General features: G+C 46.8%; 1 protein-coding gene across 1 annotated transcript in view; it reads left to right on the forward strand.

Moving 5' to 3' along the window:
* LOC144174583 (transient receptor potential-gamma protein-like) overlaps positions 1 to 23,008 on the forward strand; it is a 147,314-nt gene that overhangs the window by 63,979 nt on the left and 60,327 nt on the right. Inside the window, exon 2 of the mRNA XM_077703356.1 lies at positions 19,973 to 20,185. The gene's annotated coding sequence lies outside the window, so the exon portion shown is untranslated. The remainder of the gene's footprint in view (positions 1 to 19,972; positions 20,186 to 23,008) is intronic.

A 23,008-nucleotide genomic window follows, 5' to 3' on the forward strand; every position in this document is an offset into this window, starting at 1 on the left:
CTTTTCCCAAGCTCAGTGACGATGAGCAGGCTCTTGTAGAAGGACTAATTACGCTTGAAGAAGTGAAAGTTGCCATTTCAAACCTGCAAACCAATAAGCCACCTGGACCTGAAGACCTCACTTCGGAGTTCTACCAAAAATTGTCGAGTGTTCTGGCACCTGCCTTACATGAAGTATTTACAAAGGCCTATGAACTTGACGTTCTGCCTCCTACATTTTACCAAGGTTACACTGTACTAATCCCGAAAAGTGACAACGCAGAAAAGTTGAAATGTGGGGATGGCTACAGGCCGACATCTCTGTGTAACGTGGATTACAAGATATTCGCGAAAGTGCTGGCACGCAGGCTACAGATTGTAATCACAAGTCTGACAGGTTCGCACCAGACTTGCGGGATTCATAGGCGGAACATTCAGACGAACATCCATATTGCTGGTTCAGTAATGGAATGCGTATCCGATGGTGCTGGCCAGGTTGCGCTCCTTCAAATTTCTCTTGCTAAAGCATTTGACAGGGTTAGCCATCCTTTCCTTTTTGCTGTTCTGGAGTCAGCTGAGATTGGGGAAGCATTGTATAAAGGAATATCTATCTGTTGCGAAAACTGTACGACCGGGTTGATTATAAATCGCGAACTCTCTAGACCTATTCCCATTAATCTTCTGTACGGCAAGGTTGCCCGTTGTCACCCCTTTTATTCGGTTTGTACTTTGGGCCCCTGTGCATTAGTATTTAGCCTCTAATGCACTAAAGTTTTAGCCTCTGCAGATGGCCTTGCGTTTTTTTGCACAGATAAGAAAAGTCTTTTGGAAGCAATGACGATGACACAGCGGTTTTGCGATGTAAGTGGAGCTAAGGTGAATTTTGACAAATCAAGAGGTTTTTGGAAGGGCTTGTGGGGTACACAGCATCGTCAATATCGAGGCATGACATAGGACTCTGAAACAGTACAGTACCTTGTGGTTGCTCTACATCAGATTCGAAACAGTGGATCACATTGGTCTTCTGAGCTTACTGCAGCGAAGCGTAAAACGAAACGCAGGCATGGATGGGGCCGGAGCTGTCTATATTTGCGCGTGCAGAACTGTGTAATGTATTTCTCGTTTCCAAACTTGTTTATGTTCTGAGAGAGAGAACAATCTTTAATGAGTCTGGCGATGTCAGCCGAGCTAAACCGCCTGGCTTGCTACGCCAGATGAATGCTGTGAGAATGATGATTGACCCGCCGAGGTGGCTCAGTGGCTAAGGCGTTGCGCTGCTGAGCACGAGGTCGCGGGTTCGATTCCCGGCCGCGGCGGCCGCTTTTCTGATGGAGGCGAAAAGCAAAAACGCCCGTGTGTGCGAGATTTCGGCGCACGTTAAAGATCCCCAGGTGGTCAAAATTAATCCGGAGCCCTCCACTACGGCGCGCCTCATCACCTGCGTTGCGTCGGCGCGTTAAACCTCACAATCAATCAATCACAATGATGATTATAATTATGAAGAGGAGCACATGATTTGAACTATTTACAAAGTCTGATCAAGGCTTGTGGCTTTTAGATTAGGTCCTTAGCTGTGTACGAAATAAGGTTCGAACATTTCATAGAGTGTTGACTACCTTCGTAAGGTGATCCAAGTGGGACCCCATGCGCCGCGATAACCTCTTCATCCCGTTAAGGTCTGGTGGTGTCGGATTGGTGCATGTGTTTGTACATCAGCTCGTCTCGGGGTTCTTATTTTTCAAAATGGCTGATCATCCGTTTTTAAAGGTTTTTATTCAGCATAAATTGAGTTCTCATTTGCCTTTTTTTTTACTCGAACCCACCCCGCAAATCCCAAGCCGCCTCGGGGCTTTCTTGAAGAGGTTGCTGACACTGTCAAGTTTTTTATAGTGCATTTTTCTCTCGAGTATCTGTATGGTCTTTCCAGGAAGGAATATATATATATATATATATAAGGTTAGTAGAGACAGAAACACACGAGAAAGACGTAGAAAATAGAAATAAGTTTACTGACGTTTCAGGGAGAGGACTCCCTTTCTTCAGAGAAAGGGAGTCCTCTGAAGAAAGGGAGTCCTCTCCCTGAACCGTCAGTAAACTTATTTCTATTTTCTACGTCTTTCTCGTGTGTCTCTGATATATATATAGTCTGAAAAGATAAAAACTCACACAGAGCGCGAAAAAAATAAGGTTAGTAGAGACAGAGACACACGAGAAAGACGTAGAAAATAGAAATAAGTTTACTGACGTTTCAGGGAGAGGACTCCCTTTCTTCAGAGAAAGGGAGTCCTCTGAAGAAAGGGAGTCCTCTCCCTGAACCGTCAGTAAACTTATTTCTATTTTCTACGTCTTTCTCGTGTGTCTCTGTCTCTACTAACCTTATTTTTTTCGCGCTCTGGGTGAGTTTTTATCTTTTCAGACTATATATATATATATATATATATATATATATATATATATATATATATATATATATATATATATATATATATATATATATATATATATATATATATATATATATATATATATATATATATATATATATTTATGCTAAATTTCAGGGATTCAGGGGCCATCACGACCAATCCTAAGAATTTCAGCGCCAGGTGTTGTTATTACTTCCTAGAATGTTTTGTTGACTGAAAACATTGATGTATTCAACCGTTACTTTTTGTTCACTCTAATCTACTCTGAAGTACCCCGGGATCGCTTTCACGAAACTATGTGGCGCCGCACCCACGTCTCTAGAAAAGTCTGCCAGTGTAATCTCAAGACCGAGAGAAAGAAGAAAAAAAATTAAACGTAATAGGGTAGAAACAACTGTTATTTTTGAAAAGTTGTATTTACCCTATTACGCGGTCGAGAGGCGGGGCGGTGAACTTTCTATCACTGAGCTGCGAAGAGCGCCACTTTTCTCACTGCATTCATGGCCATTCCGCGACCGTCAGCCGCAAACGACGTGCTTCTCCGGGGCGCAGACTGTAAAGGGAATTCAATGATCGGACGTCGACTAAGATGGATGGAAACACACGCACGTATTGGCAGTGAACTTTGGGTGAAGGCCCGACACCGCGTAGTGAACTCCGGCTGTTGACAGCGCGCACTCTTCAGGGAACTCGAATTTGAAAGGCATTTGTACTTTTTTTTACCCTTCCCGCCTATCCACAACCTAGCCCGTTTTCTGCGCGCGCAGAGCTGTTTACCGAGCTTCCGTTGACGTGCTTCGCTGCTCGGGGGCTCTGACGATAGGCCTCCTGCGCTGATGTTTGCCTACGGAGCAGTAAGAACAATTTACGCACCCTGGTGGCAGCTGGAGGCATCATTAGCTGGTGGTACGTCAAGCGTTTTTCATCGCCATCTTTCGTAGAATTCAAAGACTGAATGTGGGAACCTCACACTGAATAACAGCAGAGACAGTTATCAACAGTTAAGCCACCAACTCATTCAAATGTTAGTCATCTGCGATAACGTTATAAAACCAAAGCAGGCGACACCATCGGGACCTTATTTCAAGGCATAAAGATAATAACCTTACGGATAAACCTCTTGAAGGCGGCCAATCATGCTGCGCGAAAACGAAATGGAGGTAGGTGTGCACCCATTGCAGTTTTGTTTTCTATTTTCAGCCTGTCTTACGATGTGACGCCGTTATTTAGACCGCCAGTCGTGAAGCACCCGCCAAATGATAGGTTAATGTGTTAGCGCATAACGGATAACAGTACATTGCTAGATGTGCAGTGGTCTCCGTCCAGCGGAAGAGTTTTATTTGCACTAATGAACGCCACGAAGAGCCGCATGAGCGGGTCGGCAGAAAGAGATGGGACTTTTCTGGCCAAGTGGTTGTTAAAAAGAGCAGAATACATAGCGCCAAGACGCAAGAAATCTTGGTTCTATTGCTGCACCTATAATACAATGATACATACCGAGTGGGAAACGATGACTACATCAATCGTTCCTTGAAATATACAGATCACGAAGGAAAAAGACATGAACAGGCTGCGCTCAGATCTGTAAGTGTACGTCATTTCATCATCATCATCTCCGTTGTCGTCGTCGTCGTCGTCACTTATAGAGCAGTATTTATCCGGCCTCTCCATCAAACGCACACACAAATCATAGCTTTGAGCATGGTTTGTGTGAATGCCTGTGGCTAGTTTGGAATAAGGCTGTCTTGCAGAAGCAGCAGGAGGCGGGCCGCCCTTTTTTTTTTTTTGTTCATTTGCCAGTGCCTTCTACCTCCTTCAAAGTATATAAAGACCAGGAGTACACGACATTCAATATTAAAAACGTCGTCTACACAGAGTACGCTTGTATGCCGCTTTACCACCTCTGGTTACCGCGACAAGCTGAGGGAGCGGTTGGCCTCCGGGGTGCCCCACCAGCGTGCTGCCCGCAGTGGACGCTCGTGCGACCAATCAAGAATGCCGCCTGGGCTCATTCCTGCTTCCTACGCCCGCCATGAATTCCTGCATGCATCACGAGGTCAATGAGAAGGGTCATGGCTTCGCTCCGCCGGCGCCTAATTAATGAGTTCCGGTGCATGCCCAACGCGCACGACTCGCGAGCTCAGGGCACTCCGGGGCTTAGCGTGAGCCACGTGCACGAGTAACCGCTCTGTTTTGCTGCACTGCGTAGCTACTCCACCGATTATGCTTCTCTGAAGGCGTCTGTGGTTGACGTAGTTCTTTAATTACTTGTGAGTTCACATGCGTGTGTGTGAATTTCTCATTTTGCGCGCTGGTTTTGCATCTCGGAGATAGGATGCCATCATCTGTTGGGTTCTGAAATCTGCGTTTCTAGCGGCCAAATTGTTTAATCAATTCAAAAATTAATCAATGTCGAAATGCATGAGCATGCGGAGTCAATTGGCGCAGGGTTTGTAACGTCGGATAGAAATATAAAGGAATAATTATTCCATCGCAATAATGACGGCCGAAGGGAGCAATAGATGGAAGAGTAACATGAAGAAAAAATAACTACAGCACGTTAATAATACAAAATAAGAATAATATGTATTAATAATAGTGAGAACATTGTAAGTCACGGATAAAAGAAGCTGCAGAGAACCTGCCGGTAGATAACTCAATCTTTTGGACCCTTCCCCGAGAGGTACATTCGGATATCGTTGCGAGTATACACTTGAAACTCTGTAAAGTGCAACCTTATGCAGTTTTCCGTCGCACTTAATTTCAACAAGGATCCAACAAACCACCCACGGCGAGCAGCATAATCTTGGGCCTTCTTCAGCTCGTGTGAAGGGTTTTCCGTCATCATATCTTACGCTTTCCAGGGGGCAAAATATTGAGTGTTGGTGTCGGTTTGGCATTTTAAGCCTTCCCATTGGCTCTGACGGCGTATCTGTGTGACTTTTCTTCGAGTAAAAATCTAGCAAAAGCGAACGCGGCGTCCCGTCTTTCTCCAAGTATGTGTCTTTGTTTCTGTGCACTAAAACCCCACTTTTATGCTTATTGACCAATTATCCCACCAAGACATACTCGTCAGCACAAAAAGACCCTCCCTCCCAGCAGCCGTAAGCGCTATGAAGAGAATATTCGCGGGAAAGCGCAAGAACTCAATTGAGTAATACCAGAGTTCACTTATCTGCAGGCTTCCCGCGCTATCAAGATTCCCCATCTCTCACTGTGGGAGCACTTGTTCTTCGTGTTATCCCGATGTGCGAAAACACAAGCTAAATCCGTGAAGGAGTCCAGACGCTGTGACGTGGCCAACCCGCAAATAATACCAATTTCACTAACCCTATAGGTCACATCCTCCGTAGATTACCCAAGAGCAGCGAACCAGCGACCCCGGACCAGCGAAGACGACGACGTGACCTGGACTTCCTTGCTGGATAACGCCACGAAGCACGGTCTGCTGCTACAACTCATGCTTGACAAACTCGAGTCGACGGGCTCCGCTACCCACATTTAACATCATTAACCCGCCAGGCCGGCCACCCTGAGCAGCGACCGCAGGCCTCCTTTTCATTCCCTCTTTCGTAGCCTCCGCCCATCAATCTTGCGACGTCGGTGGCTCTAAACCCGGTCGTTTCTCGTCGCTGCTTTTTCCGCGTATATTTTCATCTCCTGCACACGCAAAACCGAGTCAAGCAGGCGCGATAAAGAGCCAAATACTACCAAGATAGGCTAATTACCATGAATTTCTATGAAAGTGGCTGCTTTCAAGAAGTTGGAGCGTGTGACCAACGTACTGAGAAGAGACTGCTCCCTCTCAGACTATGTCACTGCCCCTATGAATACGAGTTCCTTTTAGCGGCGTTGACGCCCGACTTCGGCACCGCCTGGGCGAAAGTTTCCCCTCCTGCTTGCGGAGTAATAACGAATGGCAGCGTTACTCCACCCGCAACACTGCAGGGGGTGCAGTCTTGGCCCGAATAGGTAAACGCTGACATTTTGGTTTGGCAGTCTGTCTCGCACCCGTGTCAAACAGAGAACTATTCAAGGGGGATTCACCTGTTAATGTTCCTATGGGTCTGACCTCTTCATGAACCACGGACTTAAAAACCATCGTGCACCGATACGAAAACTTTTACAAATACATACAAGTGTGAACAACGGCCTAGTTTGTTTACTTCAGATATATTTCACTTTTGTAGTGAAATAAAAAAAAAATAAAGCTCTCGCATGGTAGACCGCTAGTGCCATCTAATGAAAATAAGATATACTAAAATGATTTTCCTGTTTATTTTTTATTTGAGTGAAGATGTGTTATACTTCTAAAAGAAGCAAACTGGGCCGTTAGGGACATTTGCATGGATTTGTAAAGCTTTGCTTATTAGTACGCGATGCTTTTTTAACCCGTGGGTGATGCATTAGCAAGTCTCACAGGAATGTGATCAGGTGAGTCCCGCTTAAACAGTCACTGATGGGTCACGAACGGGTGTGCATCCTGATTGGTCACTGACTCATTGGGAACTGGTGGCACACTGGTTACCCAACCTGGGCTGTCCCATCAGACATCTGTGACCCACAAGTTGCTCGTGACGAACCAGCATAAAGCGACCAGCGGGTGGACCCACTGGTGGGTCACTGACTCAATAGGCACTGGCGGGACACTGGTCACCCACCAGTGCTGGCCCACTTTTAATCCCTCACACATCAATTACTAGCAACCCACCATTGGCAAGCGACCAGTGGGTGTGCATGGACTCACTGGCCGCTGGTGGTACACTGGCTGGCCACCACTTGTGACATACCACTAAATGTGACGCACAAATTACTAGCGACTCACCAGCGATAAGCGACCAGCGACAAGTGATTGTGGGTTACGGTTTACTGATGGGTGACCTGAGGGTAACTGGAACTCACCGATAGATAATCACTCGGTAGTCATCAACGGTGCCCCACAGTGACCAACGGGTGTGCCACTGTTGTTGACCACCAGCAGAGCCACTGGTCAACGACGCAGAGAAATACAAGCACCGGCCACCGAGTGTCCGGCGCTTATGCATTTCCGAGTTAGCTGGTGAAGTCGCAGCGCTTTCGCACTCGTGTCTAAGGAAGCGGCAAGTTAGAATCGAATCTGAATCCTCAAATAGTCTAGGATATACAAAAAAAGCGTGAACTAAATCCAGGGGTGGGGTCGTTACCCTGCAGCGGCTGGCTGCCCAGACGCTGTCGTCTTTCGACATTATCTGCCTAAACAGTAGTAGTAGTAGTAGTAGGTGGTTCGATGGAAAAGGAAAAGAAAATGGACTGGGGATATTATTGAGCCCAGCTGGGGGCTCACCGGCATACAACCCAGTCCGGGGGGTAGGGAATATAGAAGGGGATGAATAGGATAGGGTAGAGAAAAAAGGAGATAGGTAAAGAGAAAAGTTGAGGCGCCGCGAGGAAAAGAAGCGTTGCCACAGTCACTGGGGGCCACCGAGCACAGTACACACCACAAACACAGGTCCTGGCGTCATGCTGCGTCCGGGAGAAAACAAGCACATGCGCTGCCATTCGTCCCCCTCTACCCCCAAACTGACAAAGGCATGGATTGAAACGAAAGAAAAGCTTAGTTACGTATACGCGCCCAATACGATTGCATTTGGAAAATCCGAGCCTCCAGTGGCGACTATATTACAAAACAAAGCAAAGCGAACTCGTCTCAAAGGCCGGGACACTCGACACCGCGGACGTCTCTAGCCTTTACATCCATGCTTTCTTCTCTTCTTGAATTCAGACTCGTCGAGTTTTGTCGTGTTCCCCAAACATTTTTGTCCTCAAGCTTCTTCCTATACAAGCGTGATATACATGTCTAGCGTAAAGAAGCAAACTAAAAGTTTTTTCTTGTAGGAGAAAAATATACTTCGTCCTTTATCGGTATTTTTTTTCGAACTTTTGTTGACAGCGGTATCCTTCGGCACAGAAGGTAGGTTGCGTATTGTTCGGTTTACCCGAAGCAGACGACAGGGTTTGTTTCGTTTTGTCAACTTGGATACAAGTGCTGATAGGCAACTGCCTCCAAGTTGTTTTCGCAGTGTTTTCTGTAGAAGATTCTTGCTTTGTTTTGGAGATTCCTTCCTCCCTGATTCGGTTAATGAGGTCCAGCAGCACGCTGGCGCCTTAATCTTCCCAACTGTGCAAAAAAAAAAACAAAACACCGTTTTACAGCCAAAAGCTAATGAAACCGAGTCTTCGTGGTTTTGTTACGTACAAAAACATTTACGGTGAACCAACTTTAAATCGTGCTTTCAGGCAAAACCAAAAAGATATTGTGCTTATTGCGGCAAAGCCAACTTCTCAAGCACGGCTAACTGTACAGGAAAGTCAACAATGCGACAATCAAAATGTAGGCTATACATGCCCTTGGGCGTACTTCCATATCCAACATGTTCCTGTTCGTCACGTGACCACACAGACGTACGCAGTCAAAGAGCCCCGTCAAATAAACTGCAGTATTATCGGCTCGAAGAGGGTTCGTTATGGGGGAAAGGGATTATGCAAATGTTTGCCGTAAATTGAGAAGAATTTTGAGAACTCGACTGCCATAGCTCCGCATATTTGATCTAGCGATCACGGCTGCGCCACCCCATAGCGCCACCACTGCGAACATTCGGGAAAGCTCAATTGGGCCCGGCACACACATGCGAGAAGAAATATTGGATACATGTCCGGCTAATACTTCTAGCATGAAAAAAAAACTGAAACATATACACATTCGAACTAAACCATTTTAATCGCGGCAACAAAAGGATAAAATCGTGCGAGGCCATAAATATCGGTCTCCGCTCAAGCTGTCATCGCCTCTAAGGCGTGATGAATGGTCAGTGGACACGGCGTTTGACGCCCTAAACAGCTGTTTCGTGAAATATTACGGGCTCCCTTCTCTTTCCATGGCTCCCGATTATACCACCGTAGTTCCACCGTGTACTCTGCCCCGTTTTCTAATCTCTCACCGCGCGGGCACAGCCTACATGTCGCGTTCTGGTCCCGATTAGTATCCGATCTTACTGTTTCTTTGTCAACTGGTGATGGCCGCCTTAATGCTTCGCGCATGAGTTGTCTCCAGGCCTGTGCCGGTGGTAAAGTTTGACCATTAAACACCGGCCAAGCAGTTGCAGTGTGCGACATTTAATTAAATAAATAAAAAAAACACGCCAGAGGCAGCGGTGGTTCAGAAAGGATACATTAGTCATTCTGCCGCCCCGCGGACCCTCCCCGCTGGCTGAACGACGTTGCGGGTGAACTTAGTGCCGAGACATCACCCTTTGTTTTCTTGCTTATTTGTGTCACTCGAAAAATGAACGTTTCGAAGTCGGCGAGGAAAGTTTCGGCAATTTCCGAGAGTTGGTGATGGTCTTTACTTTGTGGCGAGTTTCGCATCTTCTTATTCGCCGACGCGCGACGAGGATAAATGCCGAGGCGTTGACCTGCTGCTGTAAAATTTAAAGGCGCCTCGCACTGACACCCCCATCTCGACACTCCCCCGCGTGTCCCGATTCTCCCCAGCCCTTCGCTAGTTTAGACCATCGTATTTTCTCACTGCCCACTTCAATTCAGTCCCGACATTTTCCACAGCTCCTTCAGCATGGCGTACTTGACTTGCCCCGGACCAGCTGACGGACCAGTTGGCTTTGGTGGACCTGGCGCGGGACACACTCGATGCTTACCACTTTTTTAAACTTTTTTTGAAATCTTAAATGCTTGCTGAATGTAGTCATCCAACACACCCAGTACTTAGATCAGGCGTCGCAAAGTACCTCAGCCGAAAAATTACTGCTCGATGCCCATCAGATAACTTGGAAACTCACTCAAAAATATTTATCTCTCTTTCCCCGTCTGGGCGTTCTTCGACCGCTCGAATTACGTCATTAAGGCCATGTAGAGGCTGTTGGCCGGTTTTTCTTCAGTTGCAGCGATAAACGCATTCGATAGCAAGTTTAAAAATAAACCCGCGAAAAGAAAGCACAAACCGAAGGCGTATCTGGTGCGACGATCAAATCACGCAGTGCCGCTCCGTGCGGGCGATAACTACAGCTTCCGAAGTGCTTCCAGACGCGAAGGAAAGAGTGAAAGCGCTTATCGAAAGTGTTGCAGCGTCCCGTTAATGTTGCGTCATAATAACGTTTTGTCCTCCAGCCTCCTCCTCCTAACTAGTTTGCAGACGGGGTGTCCCAGCTTCGTGCGTGGGCCGAACGCGCGGCTGCAAAAGCAGAAATGACATCTAAAGTATTTTCTACGCACTGGGAGGAGCAAGGAAGCATCTAAACAATGACCTATTCTCCTTTTTTGTATTCGCCTAAGCAGTTACTTTTACCAAAAATTCCTCGTCAAAATTTTAGAAAATGGAGTTTGTTTCTTTTATTCGCGTTTTTCCTTAGGGTAATATACCAGCGAGATTGTGCGGTAAGCGTAGCGTTTTGGCCTATCACCCAAATATCGGTGGCGGCAGCTTCCTCGAAACTAAAGCATCAAATTTCAGCATGAATAAAAAGTGCACGGCACATGCGAGAAATAAATTTTTCTAAATAATAATCGTCTTGTTCTATTTGCTAATAGATGAAATTATAGAGGCATATTGTGGACGCTATTTACTTGTCTCAGTATCATTTCTCAGAAGTATTAACTTGTCTGTTTATTGACTGGTCTGTATTAAGTATTAACAGCAAGTCTGCATTAAGTACTCAAAGAAGTGTAAACTCGTCTGAGTATCATTTCTCAGAAGTATTAACTTGTCGGTATGTTAACTGGTCTGTATTAAGTATTAAGAGCAAGTCTGTATTAAGCACTGTAAGAAGTGTAAACTTGTCTGAGTATCATTTCTCAGAAGTATTAACTTGTGTGTTTATTAACTGGTCTGTATGAAGTATTAAGAGCAAGTCTGCATTAAGTACTGAAAGAAGTGTAAACTTGTCTGAGTATCATTTCTCAGAAGTATTAACTTGTCTGTTTATTAACTGGTCTGTATTAAGTATTAGAGCAAGTCTGCATTAAGTACTCAAAGAAGTGTAAACTTGTCTGAGTATCATTTCTCAGAAGTATTAACTTGTCTGTTTATTAACTGGTCTGTATTAAGTATTAGAGCAAGTCTGTATGAAGTACTGTAACAAGTGTAAACTTGTCTGAGTATCATTTCTCAGAAGTATTAACTTGTCTGTTTATTAACTGGTCTGTATTAAGTATTAGAGCAAGTCTGCATTAAGTACTCAAAGAAGTGTAAACTTGTCTGAGTATCATTTCTCAGAAGTATTAACTTGTCGGTATGTTAACTGGTCTGTATTAAGTATTAAGAGCAAGTCTGTATTAAGCACTGTAAGAAGTGTAAACTTGTCTGAGTATCATTTCTCAGAAATATTAACTTGTCTGTATATTAACTGGTCTGTATTAAGTATTAAGAGCAAGTCTGTATTAAGTACTGAAAGAAGTGTAAACTTTTCTGAGTATCTTTTCTCAGAAGTATTACTTGTCTGTATATTAACTGGTCTGTATTAAGAGCAAGTCGGGATTAAGTACTGTAAGAAGTATAAACTTGTCTGAGAATCATTTCTCAGAAGCACTTCTCAATATTAACGGGCATCTTGTTCTTGCTCCTATACACCCAAGATCAAAAGTTTACGGACCACGGAAGCAGCAATTTTGAGTCTCTACCGCACTGCAGCCCGAAGCACTATGTGCGGTAGTTTTCATTAGTTCAGTACTTTTACGACATCTCGCATGCATTCGAGAGTTTGTCGGGCTGCTATAAGAAAAGAAATAACCTAAAATTGTCATTTCTCTGCTCCGTAAACTTTTGATCGTGGCTGCACGTACGGCTAAAGTTCGTCCTGAGGTGAAACCGTACCCAGGGAGTGAATGGGGTTTCGCAGTATTTGTGTTGAGCCCACACGCAAACAGAATGAGCTTGCAGCACCATGGACCAGTTTGCTAAAATAAAGAAAACAACGTCCCTGAAAGGAGCTCTGTCGCCAGTCCTTGTTCCAGCTAGCGTGTCCGAATCCTCAGTGCATTGGGCCCGTGGCTCATTGGCGAGTTGGGCAAATATCTCGAGGGCGGGAGGCCGGTACTGGCCGGTCTGGCCGCAACTAAGTAAGCTGGGCGGCCGCAGCCTAACAAGACGAAATGGGCGCCGGTGAGGAGGGTGCCGGCCCGGGTAGGTAATTAGGCCGCGTCCCCCGAGGTTTCGTTACGGACTTCCCCATTGTCAGTACACGGAGTGTCAATTAGGGGCTGGACGCTGAGGGAAAGTTACCGCAGGCGTCGAGGTTTCGGGCCCGGCGGCTCTCTAACCCCAGTGCTCGCGCTCTCGAAGACATAGCTATATAGTACAGTAAACCATCGTTACATCGAAATCACTTTATTTGAATTATCTTTTTTCAAGCGAAAGCTTTCTTAGTGGAACCGATGACCTGCTGTCAAAGAACTAATGCATTTCCCCATAGACCGATGGGTCGACCGTAAAGCTCTGATAAGACCTCTGGACACACGGCGCGTGCGTGAAACCGGGTTTCCATTGTGCCATAACGGTTACTCTGTCACGCATGATGCTATCCGCTTTCAATTGGTATTGGTGGTTGGATGTACGACTGGCTGTCGAATTTATCTTAGCGACAGAAGCATCTTTATGACCACCTCTGATGGCGACACATCGAAGCACAGCGTAACTCGTGGCGTTCCACAAGGAGGAGTACTCAGCCCAGCGCTTTTTAATATTTCCCTCATCGGCATTGAAAAATATTTGCCACGTCCTGTCGCGATTTCCTTATATGCCGATGATAGTTGCATATGGTGCTCCGGGCGCAATAGGCGTGTGCTTCGTGCGAGGCTTCAGCGGAAAATAGATTCTATCTCAGCTTTGCTCGCTGTGCGTGCACTCGAAATCTCGGCTACAAAATCAGCCGCCATCACTCTGCGAGACGTCACACAGTACGAGCTCACGGTCATGGGCATACCAATACCTTATGTTGCAAATCGCAAATTTCTCGGCGCCATGTTCGACAGATTGTTGACATGGACACCCCATATTCGCAGTTTGGAAGAAAAGTTCTCGTCATTTTTCAATATGTTGCGAATGCTTCCCAGCAACACTGGCGGCTGCCCAGTTTACTCGCTTCTTCGTCTCTACGACGCTCTCTGCGAAAGTCTTTTACGCTACAGCCTTCCTGCTTTGTTTCCCTTCTCAGCAGGAAATCTCAAGGCTTTGGAAAGCATGCAGGCGCGCATACTCCGGGTGTGTATCACCGTCCCAACAACAACATCCACTCTGGGAACTTTAATTGAATGTAGACGATTGATGCCGATAGCGCTGTGCAAACCGAAACTGCTTCGAGCATGTTTGCGTTTTGTCACGAGACAACGTCACCATCCATTGGTTGAGACCTCTGCTTCAGATCTGCGTGACCTTTTACCGCAACATTACGAGATCCCATCCCTACCTTCGTACCCGCTATGGTTGTTCCCACCCATAAGTATTCACACAGCCGCGCCAGGAGTGACACGAAGAGCAAATGTTTCCGCTCCAGCTCTTACGTTTTGCACTCTACAACTTCTAGACAGTAAATACGCCGGCCATAAACATATATATACTGATAGCTCAGTCAGAGCAGGGTCTTCCACGATTAGTGTTTGGATCCCTGCGTCGTGCACTGCGATAACCAAAAAAACTCAGTCACAAGACGTCATCGACAGTGACTGAGCTCGCCGCTCTCCGTGCTGCTCTTGAATACATCACCACGCAGTCATCCAGCCAATGGGCTATCTTTACAGATTCCCGCGCGGCCCTTCAATGCCTTCAGTCTTTTCCTACTGAACAGCTAGTCTGGGACATTCGGTTTTTACATCAGCAAGCCGTCAGTGATCACCATTTCGTCGAACTTCAGTGGATACCTGCACATTGCGTTGTATCGGGTAACTGTACAGCAGACGCTACAGCTTCCCAAGCTGACAGTCACTAAGTGCCTACTGTGGCCATACCATTCTCCAGGAAGGTTGCGGCCGCACTTGCGGGTCGTGTTGCGCGGCAAGTACAGCTTTCAATATGGGCTGATGCATCACGCCGCTATACCCCGCTCTACTCTGCCGACCCAAAATATACTCTCAAGTTGCTTCCTAATCTCAGCAAACACGACGCAGCCGTAATACACCGCATACGTTTGAACGCCACCTACACTCGCCTTTTTCGTTTCAAGCTTCAGCAGACCAGCTCACCCTTCTGTCCAGGCTGTTACTGTCCCTATGATATTCACCACGTCTTATGTGTGTGCAAACGATATGACGAACCCAGATACTCCTTGATAGTGACTTTGGGCAGGCTGGCTACCCACATCGTGTCTTACGTTGAATGATGTGCTTGGTCCCTGGTCATGTGCAAAGATGGCTTCACGTGCGACGAAGGCCTTCCTAAGCTTCCTTCGCCGTTCAGGCCTAGCTCACACTCTTTAACAGTGCCGATCATTGATGCGACATGTGCTACAGGACCATGTTCATCAAATTTGCACTCTCAAAGGTGTCCCAGTGAACATTTCGGGGTTGTGTTCAGCATGACTGCAATGCTAGCTCCGAACGTGTCATGATCTCTTGTGGTCGCTCCGCGGTTTCCTGAACTGTGCTCAAATTGAAAGGGAACATATCTCCAGTACGTATTTACAACTTCTTTTATTTATAATCTGACCTACTGAACTAATGACCACGTGGGGTCGCTCCGCGGTGCCTGAACTCTGCTAAAATTGAAAAGGAACGTTTCTCGAGTGTGTCTTACCATTTCTTTTTTTTTTTTTACCACGAACTACTGAACTTCGTCTATAGACGTCATGTCGGTGTATTTTTTTTTTTCATTTATTTTATTATTCACCTGACGTAGCTATCTTCTTTACAGACCTCGTCAGCATCATTAAACCGCATTCTCTTGAAAATCGCGAAAAAGGAAAGGTTCAAGATAAGACAATACACGCATCGATCATAAAAAAGGAGTACAATAGTATGCCTTTATCTCATGAATCACTTATCGGTATACATTTAGATCGTTCCTAGAAGCGTGTACTTAGAGCGCGAAAAGTCGTCGCATGGGTTCGTTCTTTCTTTGTGGTTTGGGTCCTTCAAGGCTTGAGGATCGTTTGGACGCACTTTCAGTGAAGGTTGCATGCCTTTTTGTCGCAGTTATTTTTGTTTGTTTTTTGTTAGAAAGCGTTCACGCTTCATTCAACTTTCTTTAGTAAAGAATGTAAAGTTTTTATTATTCAAAGCACTACTCGAAGAATTTATTCGAAGAATGATCCTCACTGCCGTGCATAGGGAGTAAATTATCCTTGCTTCTGGCGGCGTATCGCTTATAACAAAGCCAGTTTACTGTCCCGTGGGCATCGCTATAACGGGGGTTCGCTGTAACCCGTTCGCGACAGACACGTTCTTACTGTTGGTCGTGAACGCGCACGAGGGGATTATGCTTCATTGCGACAATTTCTTGGCAATATCACGCAAGCACTACGGTGTTAAAGATGTTGGGTTACATATTGTTTTCATTTAGGCTATAGACCAGCTTGTTAATCAAGCCGGCTTTTTCGATCTACAGTATTCTTACCATCGGATTAATTTCGTCCACCTGGGGATCTTTAACGTGTGCCGAAATCTCGTACACACGGCCGTTTTTGCTTTTCGCCTCTACCAGAAAAGTGGCTGCCGCGACCTCGAACCCGCGACCTCGTGCTCAGCAGCACAACGCCTTAGCCACTGAGCTATCGCGGGAGTAAATAATGGTTGGTACTACAAAGGCATTACTTCCTGGCGTGTGTCTGTTCCGAGCCGTGTGTTTATAGCAGTGTGTTTGTCACTTATATTGTGGCGCACGTGCGGCAGAGCACGGAGGCGCACAACAGAAAGGCTTTTTGAAGTTCGGAAGTGACGCTGGATATCATAGAACGCATTCTTGTCTGCTTCTATACTTCTGAGGAAGGGCCACTCAGCCCTGTGTATTCCTGTTTGTGCTTATGCGCACGGCAGAGCCAACACCGCCAGTATAACATTGCCTGTCGCGTCAGCCGCTTTCCGATGGGAGCACGCTTGAGGCGTGACCGCCTGCGCATGCCACACGGCGGATCAGCTAAGAAACTAGGTGTCGTATGGGCTCTAAACATGAAGCTTCGGGACCAACAGCTTTCGAGGGCTGTACAAACCCTTTGTATTGTTTCTTATAGTTTTCGTGATACCGCGTTGCCCGGCAAGCACCACACAGTTTGGCTGCAAGCGGAAAGGATAGTGAGCCAGGAATGGCAGGAGAGAACAACATTAGAGTGGCTGTTTCGCCATTATCAGCTGTCGCGATAGGCAATGTTATACGGTAGGCATTGGAAGAGCACGCAAACTTTTAAATATCGATATTGGGATATACATACAGTAGCCGACCGATTTTTCGGATCTAGAGGGGAACGAAAAATAGTCCGAATAAAAGAGCAGTCCTAAAAATCGCGAATGATTCGCGAATAGTTCAGGACAAATCTTACAATGATGTTCCTTATAATCAGCGTCACCTGGTGCCTAAGAAAAGTGGCGTCTAATAAAAAAAAAAACTGGCCGCGTATGACCCGTTTCCGGCTTTCGAGATTCTTTCGCCGCAGACTCCATGCAAAATTGTGGCCTCCAAGATCAAAGTTTGTTACCCCGGCGGGAGTCAAGCCAATCCCCATTCAATCTGAAGCTAGCCCGGTGCCTTAGGTTTCAAAATGGCGTTTTCCGGGAGTCGCACCATTCATCTGTCGCGGAAAACTTTGTCCGGAAAATGTAACTTTTGATTTTATGTTGCCCGAAATATCCGTTATTCATATACATTACTCCTATGGGAAAACTGGCGGTTCCTCGGGAAAGTCCTGAATATCCAACAAGTCCGAATTTTCGGAGTCCGAAAAAATGGTCGGCGACTGTACTATCGGCGTCAAATGAAACGCGAACACGAAAATATGAACTTGAACACACAAATAGCGCGATTTCTTTCCATGCAAGCCAAAATGACACGTGGCTTAGTTACAAAAATAAAGTTGGGAAAAGTGGATTTCCAAACGTACCAATAGCGCGCCATTATACAGTCAAACCCGGTTATAGTGAACTGCAATATGCGCCACGATTTGTTCGATATATCCAATAGTTCGAAATAGCTGAACCCGCCTATAATGAGTTTTGTTGTTGTTGTTGTTACAAGTTCGCAATACGCGGGACCCCCTCACCCCCACCCCCTCTTTCTGCCATCCCCGCATACAGAAACGAACACAAGAAAGTACGCCATTACCATACACGAAACCATCTATTTATTTCAAGCAATACTGCTACTTTCCGCTGTAACTACCTACTTTCCCAAAAAGCGGTGATTCTTGTTTTTACTTTCGTTTTGGCGGCGTAAACTAGCACAGCATTCTCTACATGAGACATCATTTGTATCAGTTGCAGTCCGTGTCCTTCAATATCGAAGCTATATTGGTGGAGCACATTGACTGCCGAAAGCGCTTCATTAAGCATCGGACGGCTTTCACTCGCGACATCCTCCGCATCTTTGGTGCCTCCAGCAGGGCCAGCAGCCATGACATCAGGGACGGTGTCGGCGTCCGAGGGGCTCACAGTGAAGGCAACGTCGTCGTCGACACTCTGGCAATCCTCGAACGGCACTCCTTTCACCCCAACATCGGGCACGTTGGCGATTGGATTTATTGGATTGACTAAACTTTATTTAAGCCGGCAGAACGACTTTTTTACGCGCCGCGAGACGGGCCTCGGCGTCGTCCTGGTGGCTACTCAGCCGAGACGTGGGCTCGCCGCTGCCGACTCGCGAGTCTCATGCTTTCGAGCGCCCGCAGGACCTGCTGGACGGCTCAGTGTTGATGTTCGTAGGTGTAGTTCCTTGCGGCTTCTGCAAGCCGTGGCGGGATGGTTCTTGACTTCGCTTCCACAGGGTTCGTGACACAGTCCCATAAGATGTGAACGTTGGCGAGCTCTTCTCAGAGATAATCGAGGCTTCCATCTCGATCCGGACTCGCTGACTGGGGGGGTTTAATCGTTAGTCAGGCTCGTCAGAAACAGTTACGGACAGTGCCGGGAGTCACGTCGCTCCATGGGAGGCTAAACATCTCCATCGCAGCCAATCAACATCTCAATCGCCACTCCGAGACATGCATTTTGGCGGCAATTCTAGGCGCGCCGAGTTCGATGTATCAGATGTGAACTTCGTTATAAGGAATATGTTTCGCGTGTACGTTCGTAACTGAACTCTCTTTGTTCGATATATAGCATAATTCGCTCTATCCGGGTTCGTTATAATCGGGTTTGACTGTATAAACTTTACGAACAGTATTTTTCATTTTGCCCGTTCTGGGTCATATTTTCGTGTTCGCGTTTGATTTGACGCCGATAGTACATGCATATATATATACATACATACACACCTACATACATACATACATACATACATACATACATACATGCATACATACACACACACACACACACACACACATATGCACATGCATGCATGCACGCATGCATACATACATACATACATACATACATACATACATACATACATACATACATACATACATACATACATACATGCATGCATGCATGCATGCATGCATGCATGCATGCATACATACATACATACATACATACATACATACATACATACATACATACATACATACATACATACATACATACATACATACATACATACATACATACATACATACATACATACATACATACATACATACATACATACATACATACATACATACATACATACATACATACATACATACGTACATATATACTTAGCAGAGTGCCTTCAACAATGACAGCAAAAAAAACATGCGAAAGTGCACATACTCCTTCTGAGGATGTGCTCCGGGAAAAAAAGAAACACATCCCAAGGCGAAATTGTCATTCGAACGATTCGCGAACCGTATATCCCCGCCGGAGTAAGTGTGAAATGCCAAGTCCTTTACTAGGGCTCTATAACGCAAGGCTTGTTTATTCAGGTCTGCTGGAAACTGCAGCCATAAAATACCGCTGGAGTCGCGTCAGATGCCTACGAATGCCGACACAACTCTTCAAGCATTGCAAAAAAAATCAATCTTTCTAAAGCGAATCGCGCCCCTACACGGTCATCAGTCGGAACAAGCCCAAATTAATTACGTACGACAATCGCGTGTTGCCAGTTGTCAGGCACGTCGAGCAATCTCTCCGGTAAAAAGAGATAAAGAGGTAAGGGGGACCTTAATGGCAATGCCAGGAGTATGATGCTAATGTCAAGACACAAGGCCTCAGTCTGTTAGTTTCGTGAAACTGATTTTAATTCTGGCCAGAAATCACACGAACAGGCGTCGTGTACTTTTTATCCTGCTTGCGGGGGCGAAGCTGGTTTATGAGCGACCCTAACCTTTTCGTTGGTGCCTTGCGTAAGTAATTATTCCTTTGCTGGTGCGAAGCTCTTTGTTGCGCCGCTTAGATCTCTGCCCGTTCGGGCAAAAGAGTGCGCATGCTAAACTGGCTCCTCTTCACTCGTTGCAGGCTTCCTTGCAAGGCCAGGCGCTCTGGAAACGAGGGGGGCCCCACTGTCACCGTGGCCGGCGCTGTGCCCTTCTTCTTCTCCCATGGACCGGGCTGACCGAGCGCACTTCGCGGTGAACGCTCACAGCGCGGCCAGCGGGTGCCCCTCGGGGCCGACACGACCGGCCGCCTGCCTCTACTTGGCCCTGCCCCGGCGTTCCCGGTGCCACCGAGGTAAATGGTGAAAGAAGACGTATCCGAGGATTCCACACAGCCCCCGCAAGCCGAGATGCGGCTGCATTACTTTGGCCCATTTGGATAAGTGCTCCGGGTTCAGTGCAAGTGGAAATGGGAAAGCGAGCGAGTGAGTGAGTGAGTGAGTGAGTGAGTGAGTGAGTGAGTGAGTGAGTGAGTGAGTGAGTGAGTGAGTGAGTGAGTGAGTGAGTGAGGGAGGGAGGGAGGGAGGGAGGGAGGGATGGAGGGAGGGAGGGAGGGAGTCATCACCCCGCTTCAAAGGGGAAAACAAAAGGAATCGTCATCATCATCATCATCGGAGGGAGGGAGGGAGGGAGTGGTTATTCTTGGTTACCTAGATTGTTTAGGTTAGTTTTGACTATTTCCGATTATCTATTTCGGTTGTTGCGTCACCTGGAACCACGCCCTGTACCAATGGAAGTGCCAGAAAACCCACATCCCTTACCCCTAATCCTCACTCAATGTACGAGCAGTGGGCGGGCCAGCTAGCCAGCACCGACCTCTCAATCAAGCGTAGCCTGGTGGAGAGGGCCAGGGCAGCCAGCGGTGGTTTCCCGGACTGGAGGAGACACCCCAACGGGAGGACTCCCAATCATCAGCGTCTGAAGCTCGTCTCAATAAAATTAGTTTCATACACCCGTTTCTGCTCCAATAGCGCTCGTACTTTAGCCACACCTCGTAGGTCAGCTGACACGCGATGAGCGTAGCGTCATTTACGCTGCTATTTCGGCTTTGCTAGCGCCACGCTGAGCATAGATGTCAGTGGTCCGTCAACTCCATTAAACTGCTGCGAAACGGTAAAGGGGACAAACGGAATGCGCCGCACAAGCACGACAAGATAAGGCCACGTAATCCGAAACCCCACTATTTAACGCGAACCTCCTCTCTGCATATCGGTCGTCTCCGCTCTGTGCATCGTGTTCTGCTAGCGCGCTCTCCCTTGGTATATACAGCAGCCACTGTGCCTAGCATGCCCGGCGCTCCTGAGGGTTGACTAGCAACACCCTTTCTTGCTTGCGCGGCATTCTTTCAATCTGCGAAATTGATTGACAGGCTTCACACTCCAACATAACGATAGACGCGCTTCCACGGGGTGGGGGCACCTAGCGTTCATGAGCTTAAAAAAAAACAGAGGGGATCCCACCATTTCAGCCCTCCTCCTCCTCCTTAATTGAGGGGTGTTGATGTGAAGCTGGTGGTCAGCGACGCCGCCCTACGTTGATCGCTAAACATTTCTTAGCTACAGTGACGGCCCAGTTGTAACTGTTGCTGCCGATTGCGCTATCTGGCATGTGACCGTGCTCGGTTTTTTGGAGAGCGCAAAGGGCCCGTTCGATCCAGCCTGCACCTTTATAACCAGTTCACAGCGGTGCAAAGCCGGTTCCGCCATCCTGCAAAATCGGCGGAACCAGACCTGCACTTTCTTCGTCTGACTCTGCACCTCCTCGGCCGGGAGTGCAAGTAAAACCATGAACTCGTCCTGCACCCGTCGGCACCACCGGTGAATCGAACGGCACAGTTCACGTGCCGCGAGCTGCACCAATGAAACGTGCGGCGAGGTGCTAAACTGCGCGAACTGGTTCACGTCGTGCAGTTGAATCAAATGGACCCAAAGTGACAACACCACTGAATGTGCTGTTAACACGCTGTAAAACGGCGCGGTATAACTTAGAACACGTCACCTCCGTCCCCGAAACACAACTGCCCCAAGGCTACGCGGACAAAAAGCGCCAAGTTTTCGCCATTCAGAAGCCTGTATTCAATTCTCACTAAACATTCTAAGCGAAAGGTTAGCAGGACAGGAAGCTTCGCAAAACGTCGCCTGCCGTAAGAAAAGCGCCTCGTGGCACAGGGACTAACGCCGTCACACGCCTCGGCTCGGAACGAACGTATACCTTGTAATTAGGTACGCCAGCGTCATATAGCGGTAAACGAAATGACCTGCAAGCGCAATGTCCAGTTCACGCTTGCTTCATTTGTTGCCGGTATTATGTTGTCTCGCTGAGCAGCACTGCCGGGTACATAGCGATTTATCCCCACTTGGGTGAGCAACGTCCGAAGGATGAAGAGCGCGAATTTCCTCTTATATCCGCCCTTTCGGCGAGCTCCCAAGACACGGAGGGATAACGGGATCAGGATTCTTTCCTAACGAACGATCGGTAATTCCGCCACATTCGTTTCCTGGACGAGGAATCGATCTTTGGGAACAGGCAACACGGCCTTCGGTAATGACTGCACCGAGGGCAGAGCTCTTTTTAATGGCTTACTTTCCCTCTCTTTTTTTTCTTTCCGAATCGCCTGTGACTATTGAACGTGGAGGAATGTTCGGATGATCTTAAATGCACCGCATTACTTTAGGTAACCTTTAATAAAATGTAAGATATTAAATATATCTGTATGTGCGAGTATTTCATCAATATGATTTTTGTACCACCCTCTTCCTCTTGCTTTCCTACTCTCTTCTTCCTTCTCATCTTTAAACCTCCCGTAATATGCCGCGTGGCAGAAACACGGAGCGAAAAAAAAAGGAAAACAAATCGAGATGTTTAACATTATTGAAGCACATACTACGGTTGACATCTGGAATGTCATTCATTAGGCTATTGTAGTTTTTAACGACAGGCAAGGTGTGTCACAATTCGGTCGAGCCCCCCTCAACTTTGTTTTCACAAGGTAGTTTCGCAAACCATGCAATCAGTTGTTTTTTTTTCCTTTTTTGACAATAGGATGAGCTATCTTTCCTGATATTTACAGAGGGGTTTCTGAACAACCTTTGTACTCCCTGTACCTCCTCTGTAGAAG

The sequence above is a fragment of the Haemaphysalis longicornis genome, unplaced genomic scaffold (genome assembly GCF_048455015.1).
Source record: "Haemaphysalis longicornis isolate Haplotype H1 unplaced genomic scaffold, Haemaphysalis longicornis Haplotype H1 scaffold_3, whole genome shotgun sequence".
NCBI classification, from domain to species: domain Eukaryota; kingdom Metazoa; phylum Arthropoda; class Arachnida; order Ixodida; family Ixodidae; genus Haemaphysalis; species Haemaphysalis longicornis.